At 41.3% G+C, this 21,083-nt stretch overlaps 1 long non-coding RNA gene across 1 annotated transcript; it reads left to right on the forward strand.

Moving 5' to 3' along the window:
- The first annotated feature begins 2,607 nt into the window (after positions 1–2,607).
- LOC106575375 (uncharacterized) lies at positions 2,608–11,653 on the forward strand. The gene is made up of 2 exons (XR_014381094.1): positions 2,608–3,518; positions 9,097–11,653. It is a non-coding gene; the product is annotated as an uncharacterized LOC106575375 (long non-coding RNA).
- The last annotated feature ends 9,430 nt before the right edge of the window (positions 11,654–21,083 follow it).

The raw sequence follows: 21,083 nt of genomic DNA on the forward strand, positions 1-21,083 counted from the left end.
ACAACATCAACCACCCGAGCCATGGCATGTTCACTCCGCTATCATCCAGAAAGCAAGGTCAGTAAAGGTGCATCAAAGCTGAGACTAAAAAACACCTATCTCAAGGCTGTCAGACTGTTAAATAACCATCACTAGCTGGCTGCACCTTAGAGGCTGCTGCCCCATATAGACTTGGAATCACTGGCCACTTTAATAATGGAACACTAGTCACTTTTTATATAATGTTTAAATAATGTTTACAATACTGCTTTACTCATCTCATATGTACACTACCATTCAAAAGTTTGGGGTCACTTAGAAATGTCCTTGTTTTTGAAAGAAAAGCACATTTTTTGTCTATTAAAATAACATCAAATTGATCAGAAATACAGTGTAGACATAGTTAATGCTGGAAATGGCAGCATTTTATGGAATATCTACATGGGTGTAGAGGCCCATTATCAGCAACCATCACTCCTGTGTTCCAATGGCACGTTGTTAGCTAATCCAAGTTGATCATTTTAAAAGGCTAATTGATCATTAGAAAACCCTTTTGCAATTATGTTAGCACAGCTGATTTTAAAGAACCAATAAAACTGGCCTTCTTTAGACTAGGTGAGTATCTGGAACATCAGCATTTGTGTGTTCGATTACAGGCTCAAAATGGCCAGAAACAAATAACTTTCTTCTGAAACTCGTCAGTCTATTCTTGTTCTGAGAAATGAAGGCTATTCCATACCAGAAACTGAAGATCTCGTACAACGCTGTGTACTACTCCCTTCACAGAACAGCAGAAACGGGCTCTAACCAGGATAGAAAGAGAAGTGGGAGGCCCCGGTGCACAACCGAGCAAGAGGACAAGTACATTAGTGTCTAGTTTGAAAAACAGACGCTTCACAAGTCCTCAACTGGCAGCTTCATTAAATTGTACCCGCAAAACACCAGTCTCAACGTCAACAATGAAGAGGCGACTCCAGGATGCTGGCCTTCTAGGCAGAGTTGCAAAGAAAAAGCCGTATCTGACTGGCCAATAAAAGATTTAAGATGGGTAAAAGAACACAGAAACTAGACAGAGGAACTCTGCCTAGAAGGCCAGCATCCCAGAGTCGCCTCTTCACTTCACTGTAGCAACCTCATGATGGGTACAGGGAATTTTTCAAGTATCATGTAGTAGTCTAAACCTATCGACCTTACATTGAGCTGGGTGAATGGAATATGAATGACTGTCATCCAATATGCTGTAATAGAAATAAGGCCATGATCATAATTGTATTATCCTCCCTCATCTTAAACGGCACCAACCGCCACAGACTTTAGTTCAATGTCTAGTTGTGATTTACATTTGGTTGAGTTGTCAACTGTGAATGTGAATTCAATGTGAAATCAACAAAACATTTCACCATGTCATTGATTTAGGTTAAAAGTTGGGTGAAAAATGACAATGCCCTTCAGTTGTTTTACTTTTTTCAAATGCAGTCAGTTTTCCACGGTGAGTCAATGTCATCACATTTTTGGGGTTGAAATAATGTGGAAACAAAGTTGATTCAACCAGTTTGCGCCCAGTGGGATAGTACAGCTGGTGTACCTTGATAAGAAACCCTGTCTACAAGTGAGGCAGTTTCAGGGTTGATGGCTGACCCATTCTATTTTTATGGGTGGCTGACCCAGGTAAAAACCAGGGAGTAGCCTGGTGTAGGTTCCTTGGGAAAGTCAGACCCACACAGACGTTAAACGGGTGTCCCATGGCGCTTTTCATAACAGTAGGGGTGTTAACCCCCAGTGTCCTGGCTAAATTCCCAATCTGGCCCTCATCCCATCATGACCACCTAATCATCCCCAGCTTCTAATTCCCCCTTCCTCTCCCCTGTAACTATTCCCAGTTTTTGTTAAAAAAAAAAATATTTAACTTTTATTTAGACAGGGGGGGTCACCATTGAGACCAGGGTCTCATTCTCAAGGGAGCCCTGTGAACCTGAACACACAATTCAGTACAATATAAAGCAAAATAACAACAACACAATACAATAAATACAACAAGATTAATCCAAACAAACACAATGATCACATCTCCCACAATTGATCTAAACTCTCCAATGGTGTCCAGCAAGTCCAGCTTCAAGGTGGCCTGAAGGCTATTCCATGAGCCGGGGGCATAAAAACTAAAAGCATTTTCCCCCAGCTCAGTGGAGACCTGTGGGACTTCCAGAACCAGCCAGTCCAGAGAACGGGTTGAACATTTCTGGATCTCCAATTAATATGTGAGCTGAGGTAGTGGGGGAGTCTCTGAAGAACAGCTTTATATACAAAACGTTGCCAATGCTGGGCCCTTCTGGTAGTCAGAGACTCCCAGCCAACAGAACTATACAAAATGCAGTGATGTGTGTGTGAAAATTGTCCCCAGTGATAAAACGCAGTGTTGAGTCATAGACTGAGTCTAAAGGTTTTAAAACAGAGGCTGCCACATGCATGTAGAATATATCACCATAATAAAGTACTGGGAGAAGCGTTGCTTGAACAATCTTCCTTCTTTCCAAAGTGAGGAAGGATGTATTTCTACAAAAGAAACCAATATTAATTCTCTGTTTTTTTCAATGTGTGTTTTAAAAAAGAGAGCTTATCGTCAATCAAAATCCCAAGTACTTATAATGGGGAACTTTGGACTCCCTTTAAATAAATCAGATTTGACCTCTCAGACAAGTCACATGATTTGTATCTGATTTCCTACAAAGGTGGTTTGAAATAGCCGATTCGAATTGGATATGCGAAAAAATAGGATTTAAGTCACTTCAAACTGCCAATGTGAACAAGGCTTGAGTCGTTTGCGGAATGCCACCTGCATCCACATATAAATTCATTTGTAAAAGTCTAACGAATGATCAAATAAGCCTCAGGTAATTCAACACTCTCTTAGACCTCCATACAAAAAAGGCTTATTTCGCGGGCATATGTTGGACGGAGTAAATCCTCTCACTTCGCCTCTTCCTCGTCCATACTCCGCATTCAGACGTAAAGTATGCAAGCTTTTTATGACACTTCGATGTGCATGTGATTTGCATCCGGTCATGTAAAATTGTAATTATAGAGTGGCAATGACTGCAGAAAATAGTCAGCTAGATTCGTTCTCAATCAGTAGTTTAGCTAGCTAACCAGATAAGCTTGTTTTATAAACCTCAACACACTGCGTCTGGTTTCGAATAGCGAATCATACCGTGGGATAGATGTGCAGTAGCAACAAGGATCGTGTGAGATGGGCTTTAAAAAACATTATTTCACTTTGAATCAAAATCTAAGTGAAAGACAAGCAGACAAAACTGATGTGTATACAATAGCACAGCAGACTTCGTTGGTTTTCAGCTTCTGGTTTTATCCGCACCCCTTTCGTTTGGGATCCAAAACACAGAGAAAATGGCGGAATGTGAGGACGAAGCACTGCCCCAAACAATGTAGGAGAACCGAGATAAAGAGGAGCCCCAAGATACTGATGATTAAGCCAATCAAGATGCAAGACAACGCAAGTTGAGGAAAAGCTCATTGAAGAGGTAAGAAGGTACAAAAAGAAGACTACTACTAGGAACGTCGAACGTCCAGGCTGCTGCACACTGGTAGTAGTGGGGAGTCGACTCAAATAATCGATTATTCGGCTCCAATTGCTGCGTGTCAAGCATCGATTCCGCTAGGCATCACTCCTAAGATTCAGTATTTTTGCAACGCAGGAAACGGTTTTACTTATTCTACTATGAGAACCAGCTCTTGCGTCTTTCACAGCAAATAAATTAAGAGCAAGGCGGAGAGAGAGAGATGGAAGGGGCATAGGTCGGTATGTTTGCCAGTCAACTGTGCATCGGCAATCAAAAGATGTAGGCTATAGCAATGCTGTATTTCGCAATTTCTTCGCTTGCAATGTCTTGCGCAAGTTCACTAACGTAGAGGCTATCAATGAGTATGCTGAGCTATTCTACACACTACAGACCGAAGACCCAAACACACTAGAGAGAGGATCAGGGCAGGCAGAGGGACAGTCAGAACCGTGCATATAGGCTATATCTTGGTAATATGTATCTAGCAATGCCTCGTAAATTCACAAAGTATATTAAAATATACATTAGGCATTCAATGAGTACGACTAAGTTATTCTTCATAGTGCCAGTAAATTGAAGTTGAACATTGCCAAATGCATCAGTTTAATTATATCTAAATGTGCAATAAAAAGTATTGTCTAAAGCTTATGCAATGAAACCCTGGCTGGCGGTTGATGGCCTAGGTCGCTCCAACCCCAGTTGTAATTAACCTGACTTCAGTTTATCAACCACTATACTGAACAAAAAGCAACATGCAACAATTTCAAAGCTTTTGCTGAGTTAGTTCATATAAGGAAATCAGTCAATTGAAATAAATTAATTAGACCCTAATCAATGGATTTTACTGGGGCGCAGCCACGGGTGAGCCTGGGAGGACATAGGCCCAATCACTTGGGAGCCAGGCCCAGCCAATGAGAATTAGTTTCCCCCCACAAAAGGGCTTTATTATAGACAAAAATACTCCCCAACACCCTGCTCACCCTACCCTCAGACATTCCCGCAGGTGTCTGGCTAGACTGTAAACTCCTTCCAGACTCATATTAAATATCTCCAATACAAAATGTAAATCTAAAATCTGCTTCCTATTTTGCAACAAAGCCTCCTTCACTCATGCTGCCAAACATACCCTCGTAAAACTGACTATCCTACCGATCCTTGACTTTGGCGATGTCATTTACAAAATGGCCTCCAACACTCTACTCAGGAAACTGGATGCAGTCTATCGCAGTGCCATCCGTTTTGTTACCAAAGCCCCACATACCACCCACCTGCGACCTGTATGCTCTCGTCGGCTGGCCCTCTCCGCATATTCGTCGCCAGACCCACTGGCTCCAGGTCATCTATAAGTCTTTGCTAGGTAAAGCTCCGCCTTATCTCAGCTCACTGGTCACCATAACAACACCCACCCATAGCACGCGCTCCAGTAGGTATATCTCACTGGTCATCCCCAAAGCCAACACCTCTTTTGGCCGCCTTTCCTTCCAGTTCTCTGCTGCCAGTGACTGGAACTAATTGCAAAAATTGCTGAAGTTGGAGACCGATATCGCCCTCACTAACTGTAAGCATCAGCTATCTGAGCAGCTTACTGATCGCTGCAGCTGTACACAGCCAATCTGTAAATGGCCCATCCAACTACCTACCTCATCCCCATATTGTTTTTATTTACTTTTTGTTTGCTCTTTTGCACACCATTATTTCTACTTGCACATCATCATCCGCACATCCATCACTCGTTAATTTGCTAAATTGTAATTACTTCGCTACTATGGCCTATTTACTGCCTTACCTCATGTCATTTGCACACACTGTATATAGACTTTTTCTATTGTGTTATTGACTGTACGTTTGTTTATTCCATGTGTAAATCTGTGTTTTTGTTTGTCGCTTTGCTTTATCTTGGCCAGGTCGCAGTTGTAAATGAGAACTTGTTCTCAACTGGTCCATCTGGTTAAATAAAATAAAAGGTGAAGAAGCCGGATGTGGAGGTCCTGGGCTGGTGTGATTACACGTGGTCTGCAGCTGTTAGATTACTTGTGGGATTGTTAGATTACTTGTTAGATATTACTGCACTGTCGGAACTAGAAGCACAAGCATTTTGCTACTCACGCGTTAACATCTACTAACCATGTGTATGTGACCAATAAAATGTGATTTGATTTGAGGCCCGGTTGGACATACTGCTACATTTTCTAAAATGACGTTGGAGGTGGCTTATGGTAGAGAAATGAACATTGCATTCTCTAAACAGCTCTGGTGGACATTCCTGCAGTCATCTTTTCTCTCTCTGTGGATCTAACCCCAAGAAGTTCTGGAAACCGGTTAAAGACCTGGAGAATAAACCCTCCTCACATCTGCCCATGTCCCTTAATGTTGATGATGTGGTTGTTACTGACAAGAAGCACATGGCTGAGCTCTAATCACCACTTCATTAAACCAGGATTCCTGTTTGACTCAGCCATGCCTCCTTGCCCGTCCAACATTTCCTCATCTTCCACCCCTTCTAATGTGACTATCCCCGATGCATCGCCCTCTTTTTCCCCTGCTACAAAGTTTCTCTCTGCAGGCGGTCACTGAGTCCGAGGTGGTAAAAGAACTCCTTAAACTTGACCACAAAAAAACATTTGTGTCAGATGGATTAGACCCTTCTTTAAGGTTGCTGCCCCTATCATCGCCAAGCCTATATCCAACCTTTTTAACCTGTCTCTCCTCTCTGGGGAGGTTCCCATTGCTTGGAATAACGCCACGGTTCGTCCTTTATTTAAAGGGGGAGATTAAGCTAATCCTAGCTGTTATAAGCCTATTTATATTTTGCCCTGTTTATCAAAAGTGTTGGAAAAACTTCAATAATCAACTGACTGGCTTTCTTGATGTCTATAGTATTCACTCTGGTATGCGATCTGGTTTCCACTCAGGTTATGAATGTGTCACTGCAACCTTAAAGTTCCTCAATGATGTCACCATTGCCCTTGATTCTAAGCAATGTTGTGCTGCTATTTTTATTGACTTGGCCAAAGCTTTTGACACGGTAAACCATTCCATTCTTGTGGGTGGGCTAAGGAGTATTGGTGTCTCTGAGCGGTCTTTGGTCCTTTTTGCTAACTACCTATCTCAGAGTACAGTGTACAAAGTCAGAACATCTGTTGTCTCAACCACTGCCAGTCACCAAGGGAGTACCCCAAAGCTCTACCCTAGGCCCCATAATCTTCTCAATTTACATCAACAACATAGCTCAGGCAGTAGGAAGCTCTCCCATCCATTTATATGCAGACGATAGTCTTATATTCAGCTGGCCCCTCCCCAGATTTTGTGTTAAATGCTCTACAACAAAGCTTTCTTAGTGTCCAACAAGCTTTCCTTACCCTTAACCTTGTTCTGAACACCTCCAAAACAAAGGTCATGTGGTTTGGTAAGAAGAATGCCCATCTCCCCACAAGTGTGATTACTACCTCTGAGGGTTTAGAGCTTGAGGTAGTCACTGGAATGAGCTGCAACAAACACTCAAACGGGACAGTTCTCAATCTCTTCATTCAAAGACTCAAACATGGACACTCTTGCTGACAGTTGTGGCTGCTTTGGGTGATATATTGTTGTCTCTACCTTCTTTCCCTTTTTGCTGTTGTCTGTGCCCAATAATGTTTGTACCATGTTGTTGCTACCATGCTGTGTTGTCATGTGTAGCTGCCTTGCTATGTTTTCTTATGTGTTTCTTTATGTAGTGTTGTTTCTTTTGTCATGTGTGTTTTTGTCCTATATATATTTTTTTTAATATTTAAAATTATTTCCTGTCCCGCAGGAGGCCTTTTGCCTTTTGGTAGGCTGTCATTGTAAATAAGAATTTGTTCTTAACTGACTTGCATAGTTAAAGAAATTTAAAAAATCATGACAATTGCACACTCCCTCAATTTGAGACCTCTGTGGAATTGTGTTGTGCTACAAAACTGCACATTTTAGTGGCCTTTTATTGTCCCCAGCACAAGGTGGACCTGTGTAATAATCATGCTGTTTAATCAGCTTCTTGATATGCCACACCTGTCAGGTGGAGGGATTTTCTTGGCAAAGGATAAAATGCTCACTAACAGGGATGTAAACAAATTTTATTTCAGCTCATGAAACATGGGACCAACACTACATTTTGCGTTTATATTTGTGTTCAGCGAATGGGGTATGGTAGTCAACAACCTTAGTTCCACTTCTTTCAGTAAAAAACATTTGGCCCCTTGATAAAAAAAAAAATCGAGCTATGTTTGAATGCCACAGGATATCTGAACATCATTGCCAGTCAGGTGCATCCCTTCATTGTATCCATCTGCGAATAGATTGTTTTCTGCGGGATAATGCCCCATGCTACAAGGCTAGGATTGTCCAGGAATGGTTCCACGAACATGAATGAATCAAGCTTACTGCAATGGCCTGCCCGGTCACCAGATCTCAATCCAAGTGAGGATCTGTGGGATGAGATGGAATGAGCTATTCGGAGTAGAGATCCACTACCAGCCAACTTGACACAACTGTGGGAAGCATTGGAGTCAACACAGGCCAGCATCCCTATGGAAAGCTTTCGACAACTTGTAGAGTCCATGTCCCAACGAATTGAGGCTGTTCTGAGGGCAAAAGGGCGTGCAACTCCAATATTAGGAAGGTGTTCCTAATGTTTTGTACCCTCAGTGTGTATACGATGGTGTAAAGACAGACATAATGGAAAGTATATATGAATAGATAAGGTGTTTACAGCACTAGTTATAGAAGATGAGCCTTGGCTAGAATACGCATGCTATTGATTACAGTAGAACAAGCTAATCAAATCAAACTTAGAGTGGCCGCTTGGTAAATGTTATGTGTGCCGTTTTATAAGGTACTAATTTATCAAAATGTTAGCAACCAAGAGGGTGCACAATGTCACAACTCTTGGTTGCATCGAAGCTAGCAAAATATAAGTCATCTGAACACGTGTGACACGTATGTGGAGGTAGTCATTTTTATGTTTGGTCTTCAAAATATCCCAACTTATTTCTGCAGGTATTGATGATGATTTTGGACGTTTATAAATCGGTGTTTTGACACTGGGCTATAAATCTAAAATCGATGACAACCGTATCAATGTCAACTTATGTTTTAGGAATATAAATGATACGTTTAACATTATTTTCAATATGATTCTACTTAATGTTGTAAAAACTACTGAATGAGCCCTACAACTTGCTTTGATTTATAGATTTCAAAAAAAAATGTTTTGTGAAAATACATTTCTCAACTTATACTGTCAATGAACTTTCTCTAACCTAGATCACTAGTCTATGGTAATGACAAACAAATCATTATCATGTTGATACTGTTAGGTCTAATCATATGAAATACCTAACTACTACTGTAAAATAACGTAAGTTATTTGTTTAGCTATTTATTGTAATAGCTATCTATTCGAATTTGGACTTCAACTGTATCAAAGTAGGCTATTTTATGTATTACAAAATGAATGTTGTTTGAGAGAACAGAGACGATAGGCCTACTAGTAATTATGCTATTTTAAATGTATTTCCAGGCAGAGGAGATGGACACCTCAGAAGACCTGCAAGATGACAACCTGATCAAGCGGGAACACTTCCACAGTTCTAATAATGAACAGCAAGATGGACATTTGGCAGTTAGGAGGAATGTAATACTAGAACGAACTAAATTCAACCAAAGACAACAAGAAGCAGGAGAGACAGCTGATGATTTTATCACTGCACTTCATTGTTTGTCAGAACATTGTGGTTATGGAGCTCTGCTCAGTGAGATGATAAGAGACAGACTAGTCGCAGGCTTATATGACAGAAGACTGTCCAAGCAATTACAAATGGACCCAGAAATAACACTGGATAAAGCTGTCACACGCATTCGTCAAACTGAACTTGTGAAAAAGCCACAGGACCTGCCGGAGAATAGCTTCAAAGTTGCCAGCAGTGCAGCAAATGTAGACGGTGTGCTTTCACATAGCAAACAGCAATGCCCAGCCAATACCCAGTGCCAATCAGAGAAGAAGAAGAAGCAAAACTCAGAAAGACCACAACCTCAAACAACGCAGGAGAATGGAGAGGAGCCCCTAGATACTGATGACTCTGATGAGTGGATCGAGGGTTTCAGTCCTGGAGGAGAGAAGCCACACTACTGCTCCGACTGCAGTAAGAGCTTTAGAAAAGTGAGGGATCTTATAAGACACCAGCGATCACATACTGGAGAGAAGCCTCACCACTGCACTGTTTGCGACAGAAGTTTTGCTCAATTAGATAAGCTTAAATTACACACAAAAATGCATATGAAAGAGAAACATGTCACACAGACGGAAGAAACTAAACTGAAGGTAGACCGTGTGCACACACAGCAAAGAACCGCCAGCAGAGCCAGGAAGAAGAGTAAAATGCGTGCAGGAACACCAGGTAAAATAGTCCAGTCACAGCCAGGAAAAGAATTGTCTTGTAAAAGTTCAATTAGAAAGAATCAACACTCAGAAAAACTGCAACCCCAAACAACGCAGGAGAATGAAGAGGATCCTGAAGATACTTCTGATGACTGGACCGAGAGTTTCAGTACTGTAGAGAAGCCATACATCTGCTCCGACTGTGGTAAGAGCTTCAAACAAGCGAATCGTCTTATAAGACATCAGCGAACACATACAGGAGAGAAGCCTTACGACTGCCCTGACTGTGAAAAAAGTTTTGCTCGATTAGATAATCTTAAATTACACCAAAAAACACATATGAAGGAGGAATGTAATTTCCACTGCTCTGACTGTTTGAAAAGCTTTGTCCGACTGAAGCAGCTTGAAAAACATCAGCTAACACACAAAAAAAGTTTTGAAAGACACAGAACTCATTTGAGCAAAAGAAAACAATTTCTCTGCACAATTTGCGGGAAGGAGTGTCGCAACATGAAAATACACATGCGAATACACACTGGAGAGACACCGTATCACTGCACTGAGTGTGGGAAGAGTTTTCCATATACAAAATCGTACCAAAGACACATACTAACACATAATACCTCTGGAGAAAGAGAAACCTATCCTTGTTTGGAATGTGGAAAGTGTTTTACTCGCAGAGATGGCATGTTGAGACACGTGAGAAGGATTCATACTGGAGAGAGAAATCATCAGTGCAAAGACTGTGGAAAGCGATTCTTTCGAAAAGAGACACTGAAGAGACACATGCTAGTTCACACTGGAGAGAAACCATACCAATGCTCTATCTGTGGTCAACGCTTTTCCCAAGATGGAGACAGAAAACGCCACGAGAAGAGGCACTACTCTGGTGTCTCAAATTTCCTCAATCTATAATGCAGAAGTGGTGCAGGTACAGTAGCCTAGCGGTTAAAAGCATTGGGCCAGTAACCGAAAGGCTGCTGGTTCAAATCCCCAAACTTACTAGGTGAAGAATCTGTCGGTGTCCTTGAGTCAGGCACTTAATCCTAATTGCTCCTGTAAGTCGCCTTGAATAAGAGTGCTAAATGACTAAAATGTCATGTAAAATGTGTTTGGCATTGCAGGAAGTGGGAACCTACCTAATCACTGTGACTTGATAATCTAATAATCTGTTAACTACAATGTTGGTGGCCTGGAATTGGCACCACAGACTGTTGAAGAGACTCACAGACAGACTGTTGCTGATACAAGACTGAGTATTACTGTCTTCATAGCAGTATTTTTTTTTTTTCAAAAGTTGGTTATTTTAAATCAAGGGTTGTAATCGGTTCAGCGAACCGGACTTAAAATATGGAAAATAACTACATTATTTGAGTAACACTAACTGAAAACTAAAGTGATCTATACTGTTCCGGAACAGAACCATTATTTTAAAAGCATGGGAACCGATTAATAACATTATTTTACGTTTTCCAGTCCCACAAAAATCGTAAACAAAGTGCATATGCAAAGCCCTCACTCTGTCACTCAGAAACTTATTCCAGCGTCTGCCTGCCAGCTGGAAGTCTTTGCCAGTGGGTGTGCGTGTGTTTTGGATACCCTCCCCTCTGAAACATAGGTTACTGTAGCCTACTGATGACGTAACGAGTGTAATTCAGAAAATAGGCAGAGCTGTTTAATAAAATTATGGATTGACATATTTAATTGGTCGGAACAGTGGAGGGAAAAAAAAGTAATGTTCAGAACGAAATTATTGGAAAATAATTTCATTTCCGATATATATATATATATACATATATATATATATATATATATATATGTATATGTATATATATGTGTATATGTATATATATGTGTATATATATATATATATATATATATATGTGTATATATATATATGTATATGTATGTATGTTTTTTTAAACGGTATTTGAATATTTTGTTTCAACAAAAGTATACTACCAATAGCAGTCATTATTGAACGATGGTGGTTCAGTTACTTCATATTGTGTTAATGTTTATATTGTTTTGATTATCAAGTGGACCGTAAGCTAGTTTAAAAACAAGTCAATGAAAGGTTCACAGCTACAACCTTCAGTGAGTGTACCGGAGAATGATGCTGTCTACCGGTGTCGCTAACTAGCAAGCAGGACTCCCGTACACAGCAGGCCAGCTGAGATGCATGGGTGACCGGTGCACTATACTTCGCCCCAGCCTGTTGGGAACAGTTTTCTCGCAATTCTGTTAACGGCAGTGAGGGCAGGCGGGAGCCAAGGACACTTTTGGACTTTCTATACTCGGCATTCAGACAAAGTGAAAACGTCTGCAAGCACTTTACGACATTTCAACGTGCATGTGATTTTGCATATCCAATGTTTATTTTACCTTGGTCACCACCACACAGTTGCGCACACACACCATATAAGTATTTTTGTGCATAGGATGGACTTGTGGTTCTGAAAGGTAAGAACAAATAATGTTGTAAGCTATGCAATAGGAATATCTACACAGGAAAGAATGGCATAGCATCTATACAGGGCTATTTACATAACAGCATAAACATCTCGCAGAGAGCGAGATAACTAATTACTTAGGCGAGATTTATGGCACTCTGGTGGAGCTCTGATCTGTGTCTGGTGCCACAGAGTAATACATTTTACTGCGCATGCGGGAGCGCTGAGGACAGTCTGAAAGTTCGAGAATCTCTGGCCATGACTTAACACTAGCATGAACTATGAAAACGCAGCGGTAAAGTGCGCATACAGGCCATAGGATTTAACCAACTCTAAACAATAACATCTAATGTAAAACACATGCAATCAATGAAATACAAGCACTTATAAACGACATGGAGTATCTGAAATTTACATAAGCTGCAGCAGTACTATGCAGCTACAAATGTAACAATGTAATTACACAGGAGGTTGGTGGCACCTTAATTGGGGAGGACAGGCTTTTTGTAATGGCTGGAGTGGAATCAGTGGAATGGTATAAAATAAATCAAACACACGAGCTGTGTTCGAATACCCATACTGCATACTTAATGAGTATATACTACATACTATAAGTTAATTTTAGTATACTGTAAACGAACGGTATCGTTTCAGTTGAGCGTACTAGAACTTTGCCTGTCTACCAGAAGTTGATGCAGTTGCTATGCAATCTCTTGCTAGCTTGTTAGCATAACAAATTACTTGCTAACATTTTAAGAATAAGAGTAGATAGCCAGAATGAACAATGTCCATCGAAACGCACAATGACTATACTACTTAGCTAACAATGATGTGAATAATCAAGTCAATAAATGTTGGGTAGTTAGTTAATAATACTGCCTGGGAAGTTCGATGTATTAGTAGCCAACTAAGTTTAGGTTGCAAGCTAACATACTGGTACCTACTGCTGTAATCCTATGTGGTTCGTAAGGATAGCGTAGCTAACAAATTGTCAGCCAATATAATGTGTAACGTAACTTATTTGAAAAGTCATTACTTTATTACATTGCTCAACATTTTATTACATTTTTTCATAATTAAATAAATGAATTTGTATTTAGTACGACATCCGGGAACTTTTGGCATACTATGACCAATAAGCATACTATATACTCAATTCACATCACAAATAGTATGGTTAGTGCAGTTAGTATGAGTATTCGAACACAGCTACGGTTTCCATGTGTACAATGCCATTCCATTTTCTCCTTTGCGGACATTAAGAGCCGTCCTCCCCTCAGCAGCCTCCACCGAATTAGGCCTTTCAGTCAATCACCATAACATAGCATTAACCCTCTCTAGACAAGAAACCCCAGAACTCACTTATTGGATGCACAAACAATCTTCCTCATACACACTGATAACCCTGCCGGCATCCAAACTTGCGTCTTCATCTGCCGACAACGATTCAGATGACCATCCTACCCATGCTAGATTATGGAGACATCATTTATAGATCGGCAGGTAAGGGTGCTCTCGAGCGGCTAGATGTTCTTTACCATTCGGCCATCAGATTTGCTACCAATGCTCCATATAGGACACATCACTGCACTCTATAGTCTTCTGTAAACTGGTCATCTCTGTATACCCGTTGCGAGAGCCACTGGTTGATGCTTATTTATAAAACCCTCTTAGGCCTCACTCCCCCCTATCTGAGATATCTACTGCAGCTCCTCCACATACAACACCCGTTCTGCCAGTCACATTCTGTTAAAGGTCCCCAAAGCGCACACATTCCTGGGTCGCTCGCCTTTTCAGTTCGCTGCAGCTAGCGACTGGAACGAGCTGCAACAAACACTCAAACTGGACACTTTCATCTCAATCATGGACACTCTTACTGATAGTTGTGGCTGCTTTGAGTGATGTATTGTTGTCTCTATCTTGTTCTTTGTGCAGTTGTCTGTGCCCAACAATGTTTGTACCCTGTTCTGTGCTGCTACCATATGTTGTCTTAGGTCTCACATTTTGGGGAGTATTCAGAGGTGGAAACTTTCTGTGGGAATTAATACTATTTAAATGTAATGTTTTTTTTGCATTGGATATATTTACCATATCATATGGAGACAAACCTTTTACTGTATCATAAGTGCAAATGATTAAATCCTTCCAATAGAAAGAAAAAAAAAACTGGTTATGAATTGAACTTTAATTAAATGAGTTGACTCTTCACATGGGATGATTTCACTGAACATTGAATATTCCCCAATGATCCATCGCATCTCCCAAAAACATTTTCAACATGCATCTGTAAAATGATAGTCTAGAAACTAAAGCTTTGGTTGTCTTCCTCTCAGGCTTCCATGTCTTCTCCCTGGACCTCAATGTCCACCTCTTGAACATCAGACTCTGAGGCCTCATCTTCACTATCGCTTTCCAACCTTTTTGAGGATGGCTCGTTGTCAGGCTCAAAAAGCCTCAAATTTGCCCAGATGGCCACCAATGTTTCAACCCTTGTATTGGTCAGCCTGTTGGGTGCTTTGAGTGTTGTGTCTCAGTGTGCAAGATCTTGAGAATCAGCTCTACATGTGATGGAAGAGTGCACTGCACATGTGATAGAGGAATGCACTGTACATGCAGAGGGTTGCAATTCCATTGAATTGGGGATTGTTTAACCAAAATATGCCACAATACCTAGAATTACCTTATGTATATCCCACAAAAAAGGTTCACTGTTATAAGCTAACTTTAATGAATTTAAGCAAAATCCCCCAAATTCCTGGGCTTAACTTCCCATTGGAAAATTACCGGAAAGTTTCCGACTACTCTCTTCTCATGTGTGTTTTGTCCTATATTTTAATGTATTTATATTTTCAATCCCAACCCCCACAGGAGGCCTTTTGCCTTTTGGTAGGCCGTCATTGTAGATAAGAATTTGTTCTTAACTGACTTGCCTAGTTAAATAAAAATAGCCACTCCAGACATATTTCACTGGATGTATAAATGAAGCATCTGCTTGGGTTTCCACTCACTACCAAATATGGTAGTGAGGAAGCCCAGTGAACCGCAGTGGGAGAAGATGGAACGAGATGGATTTTGGCCGACATAATGCCAATTTTCTAATCGATTAAACATTTGATCTCCATACAATTTTATGTTCCCAAAACTAAAATGTTACGAACAGAGTATTACATTTTGTAGACTTTACCCTTTGCCAAAGTTGTAAAAAATAGCGTTGTTTAGGAGTGCAAAGGCGAATTGAGTTATTGCACACGCACACTTCAGAGTAGGTGTTCCCTAACAGAAATATGCACATGAATGCTAGAACGCACAAATAGGATCGTGCTTGGCTTTGCTATTTGCATGCCTGTTCTGCCCACTATGACTAATTTGTTCCGTTTGAAACGATGGGCTGGGATCGATCTTGGTTTAGTTATAAAAACTCTTTGGCCACGCTGTCCTGGAGCTGGCAAACTGTTGTGTATAGAAGAGCACTGCAGACTTCTTTGGTTTGCAGCCTCTGGTTTTACCTGCACTCCTTCCGTTGGGATACAAAACACACAGAAAATGGCAGAATTTGAGGAAGGACTGCCCCCAAAAATGCAGGAGAACCAAGATGAAGAGGAGCTCAAAGAAGATATTGATGAATCCTAAGCCAAGCAGGATGAAAAATGTTGCAAGTTTAGAAGAAACGCTAAATGAAGGTTCACAAATGTGTACAATACCTCATTGAAAGGCTACAAAGATTTCACCATGACCAACAATAGCTGGAAGGAGATTCTACTCTTAGAGTTTGGGCTAACACATTTGCTGGACGAAATAGAAGAATTTGAGATATACATTAGACTGAGAAAGAAAATGAAGGGGAAGAGTGGGGATGCATTAGGAATACAAACAAATACTCACTGTCCTGGCTGTCTGGCTTCATAAAATACAAGGAGACAGTGTCTAACTGTCCAAAGGTAAAGACCACTTCTACTGTAAATAAACCTTCTCTAGCCTAGATCACTACCCAGTGTGCAAAACCTGGTTGAAAATACTTAAATGACTTTTTATGATGTCTAATTCTGGTTGCAAACTGGTTAAAAATTAAGGTTTTTCATCTTTTTCTGACCACTATATGACCAGTTGGTCATAATTGTGACCACTATATATGCTATATTATGTACTGGTCATACTTAAGACCATCATAACTTGGTAATGACCACCTGACTACAGCTTATTACCTACTGTAAAAAATATTGCTGCGGATGAAGTTGGATATTGAAAACGTTGATTACATTTCTATTTGTTTCCATAGGCACCAATTCAAGTTTAAATTGGCAACATATTCGTACATTTTAAAATATATCAAGCAATGGCAAAAATAAATCTGAGCACAGAAGGTGATCTGGAGTGTAGTGGTCCTCTTGAAGAGTGCTGTGATTGGTCAGATCTGCAGTGAAGAGAATCAGCGCATTACAACTTTATCAATTTGAGATTAAAAAAGAAACAACATTCCTGAAGAAACATTGTAAACTCAGCTGGCTAAAAGTATTTCTTTCCATCCTACTAGTTGAAGTTTGTGGCAGTTATAGCTTAGAGATGTCTTTAAAAGAGCAACTTGCTCCTATACATACAGTTGAAGTCGGAAGTTTACATACACTTAGGTATGAGTCATTAAAACTCGTTTTTCAACCACTCCACAAATTTCTTGTTAACAAACTATAGTTTTGGCAAGTCGGTTAGGACATCTTTTTTTTCCAACAATTGTTTACAGACAGATTATTTCACTGTATCACAATTCCAGTGGGTCAGAAGTTTACATACACTAAGTTGACTGCCTTTAAACAGCTTGGAAAATTCCAGAAAATGATGTCATGGCTTTAGAAGCTGCTGATATGCTAATTGACATCATTTGAGTCAATTGGAGGTGTACTTTTGCAAAGGGTAAAGTCTACTTAGTCCACTCTATGACATATTCTAGAGAGAGCGAGAGTTGCACCCCTTCTGAAAAAACCTACACTCGATCCCTCCGATGTCAACAACTACAGACCAGTATCCCTTCTTTCTTTTCTCTCCAAAACTCTTGAACGTGCCGTCCTTGGCCAGCTCTCCTGCTATCTCTCTCTCTCAGAATGACCTTCTTGATCCTAATCAGTCAGGTTTCAAGACTGGGCATTCAACTGAGACTGCTCTTCTCTGTGTCAGGGAGGCTCTCCGCACTGCTAAAGCTAACTCTCTCTCCTCTGCTCTCATCCTTCTAGACCTATCTGCTGCCTTTGATACTGTGAACCATCAGATCCTCCTCTCCACCCTCTCCGAGTTGGGCATCTCCGGCGCGGCCCACGCTTGGATTGCGTCCTACCTGACAGGTCGCTCCTACCAGGTGGCGTGGCGAGAATCTGTCTCCGCACCATGCGCTCTCACCACTGGTGTCCCCCAGGGCTCTGTTCTAGGCCCTCTCCTATTCTCGCTATACACCAAGTCACTTGGCTCTGTCATATCCTCACATGGTCTCTCCTATCATTGCTATGCAGACGACACACAATTAATCTTCTCCTTTCCCCCTTCTGATAACCAGGCGGCGAATCGCATCTCTGCATGTCTGTCAGACATATCAGTGTGGATGACGGATCACCAGCTCAAGCTGAACCTCGGCAAGACGGAGCTGCTCTTCCTCCCGGGGAAGGACTGCCCGTTCCATGATCTCGCCATCACGGTTGACAACTCCCTTGTGTCCTCCTCCCAGAGTGCTAAGAACCTTGGCGTGATCCTGGACAACACCCTGTCGTTCTCCACTAACATCAAGGCGGTGACCCGATCCTGTAGGTTCATGCTCTACAACATTCGCAGAGTACGACCCTGCCTCACACAGGAAGCGGCGCAGGTCCTAATCCAGGCACTTGTCATCTCCCGTCTGGATTACTGCAACTCGCTGTTGGCTGGGCTCCCTGCCTGTGCCATTAAACCCCTACAACTCATCCAGAACGCCGCAGCCCGTCTGGTGTTCAACCTTCCCAAGTTCTCTCACGTCACCCCGCTCCTCCGCTCTCTCCACTGGCTTCCAGTTGAAGCTCGCATCCGCTACAAGACCATGGTGATTGCCTACGGAGCTGTGAAGGGAACGGCACCTCCATACCTTCAGGCTCTGATCAGGCCCTACACCCAAACAAGGGCACTGCGTTCATCCACCACTGGCCTGCTGGCCCCCCTACCTCTGAGGAAGCACAGTTCCCGCTCAGCCCAGTCAAAACTGTTCGCTGCTCTGGCACCCCAATGGTGGAACAAGCTCCCTCACGACGCCAGGACAGCGGAGTCAATCACCACCTTCCGGAGACACCTGAAACCCCACCTCTTTAAGGAATACCTAGGATAGGATAAAGTAATCCTTCTAACCCCCCCCCCCCCCTTAAAAGATTTAGATGCACTATTGTAAAGTGGTTGTTCCACTGGATATCATAAGGTGAATGCACCATTTTGTAAGTCGCTCTGGATAAGAGCGTCTGCTAAATGACTTAAATGTAATGTAAAATGTAATATTATAGTTTTTGGAACAGAAAACTGTATTGAGATCAAATCTTTAATTGATGAGAACATTTGCAAAATGTCAGCCAAAATCCTGATATTTCCAGGTTCAGACCCCTAGATGGTACTATTTCTGCTATTAGGTGAATATAAAAAATAATGTTAAAGGAATAATTCACCCAAATTACAAAATGACATTGGTTTTCTTCCCATGTAAGCAGTCTATGGACCAGGTATGACAGCAACCAATGCTTTGGTTTTGTTTACCTGGCCAATGTTTCAAATGCTATGTTTTTTGCATTAGGTGCACAAATCCAATGCAAGTCAATTGTACCTATGTTAGAATTTTTGCGCTTCATATGCAAATCATCTATTATTATAAAATGGATCGATTAGGGGGAAAAGTATAAGGCTGTAACGTCACAAAATGTGGAAAAAGTAAAGGGGTTTGAATACTTTCCGAATGCACTGTATATTAGCATTTTCAGTCTTTGTGTCCAAATACTCATTAAGTATCTAAAAATTGATTGTGTTACAGCCTTATTATAAAATGGATCGATTAGGGGGAAAAGTATAAGGCTGTAACATTGACTTGCATAGGATTTGTGCCACATTTTTTTTGGGGTGCTTAGAAGTTAGCATTTCAAACAGTGGCCAACAAAACCAAATCATGAGGGGGAATTCTCTAATAGCATGAACAGCACCATCTAGTGGTCAGAACATGGTAATATCAGGATGTTGGATGGGACATAAACCTAACAACTTCAATGACTAATTTCTCTGAATGGGGAAAAAACATCACCAAATTCACTGAGAATACATGACATACTGTAGGATGACAAAACAATACTCTGATCCGCAGATCTAATACTAGTTGTCAGACAGAGAGAACCTATACTATATAATTGTTGTTTGAGTGGGATTGGCATGGGGTGTGGTGGGTTCATGGGGGGCTTTTGACAATTTCTTTGGATTCCTCATGTCTTGCTCATTGTTCTAAAAATGTTGGTCCAAATTGGAAGTTAGCCACTATATTTATTGAATATGATATAAATCCCACAAATTTAAAATGGCCCATTTGAGTGCAATCAATTAGCTTAATTTCTCAGATCAAATTATATTCCAACAAAATAATGTTGCAGGAATCCTAATCTTATCCGTTTCTAACAACAGAAATTATTTTAGAACAATCTTTAGATGGTGGATGTCAAACCTCTTTCTTGTGCTTTTTGAGGTGGAACGACCCTGGAGTATTCGCCAGAGAGCTAATGTTAGCTAGCAAATCTTTCCTTGGTGTTCTTCTCCCCAACAAACCACAGCTTTATGTACAAAAGTAAAACAAGAATGCAGGAGAACAGGGACTACTACTTAGCAATCAAATCTTAAAAAAATATTGTGTACATTTTGAGAAACTGTTGTTGTTTTCCAGCTTTGTTGTGTAGCCTACCGGGTGCTCTGTCCTTGTGGCGTTCTGCATTAGCATTGAATAGCCCCCGCGATATGCAACTTTTCAGGGAAGTTAGGAACCAATATACACAGGCAGTTAGGATAGCAAAGGCGAGCTTTTTAACACAGAAATGTGCATCCTGTAGCACAAACTCCCAAAAGTTCTGGGACACTGTAAAGTCCATGGAGAATAAGAGCACCTCCTCCCAGCTGCCCACTGCACTGAGGCTAGGAAACACTGTCACCACCGATAAATCCACGATAATTGAGAATTTCAATAACCATTTTTCTACGGCTGGGCATGCTTTCCACCTGGTTACCCCTACCCCAGTCAACAGCCCTGCACCCCCCACAGCAACTTGCCCAAGCCTCCCCCATTTCTCTTTCAACAAATTCAGATAGCTGATGTTCTGAAAGAGCTGCAAAATCTGGACCCCTACGAATCAGCTGGGCTAGACAATCTGGACCCTGTCTTTCTAAAATTATCCTCCGAAATTGTTGCAACCCCTATTACTAACCTGTTCAACCTCTCTTTTGTATCGTCTGAGATCCCCAAAGATTGGAAAGCTGCCGCGGTCATCCCCCTCTTCAAAGGGGGAGACACTCTAGACCCAAACCGCTATAGACCTATATCTATATCGTTTAGGACCATGCTCAAGGTCCTAAACGATATCATAACCGCCATCGATAAGAGACAATACTGTGCAGCTGTATTCATCGACCTGTTCAAGGCTTTCGACTCTGTCA

This window comes from Salmo salar, chromosome 17 (assembly GCF_965601325.2).
Source record: "Salmo salar chromosome 17, fSalSal1, whole genome shotgun sequence".
Lineage (NCBI taxonomy): Eukaryota > Metazoa > Chordata > Actinopteri > Salmoniformes > Salmonidae > Salmo > Salmo salar.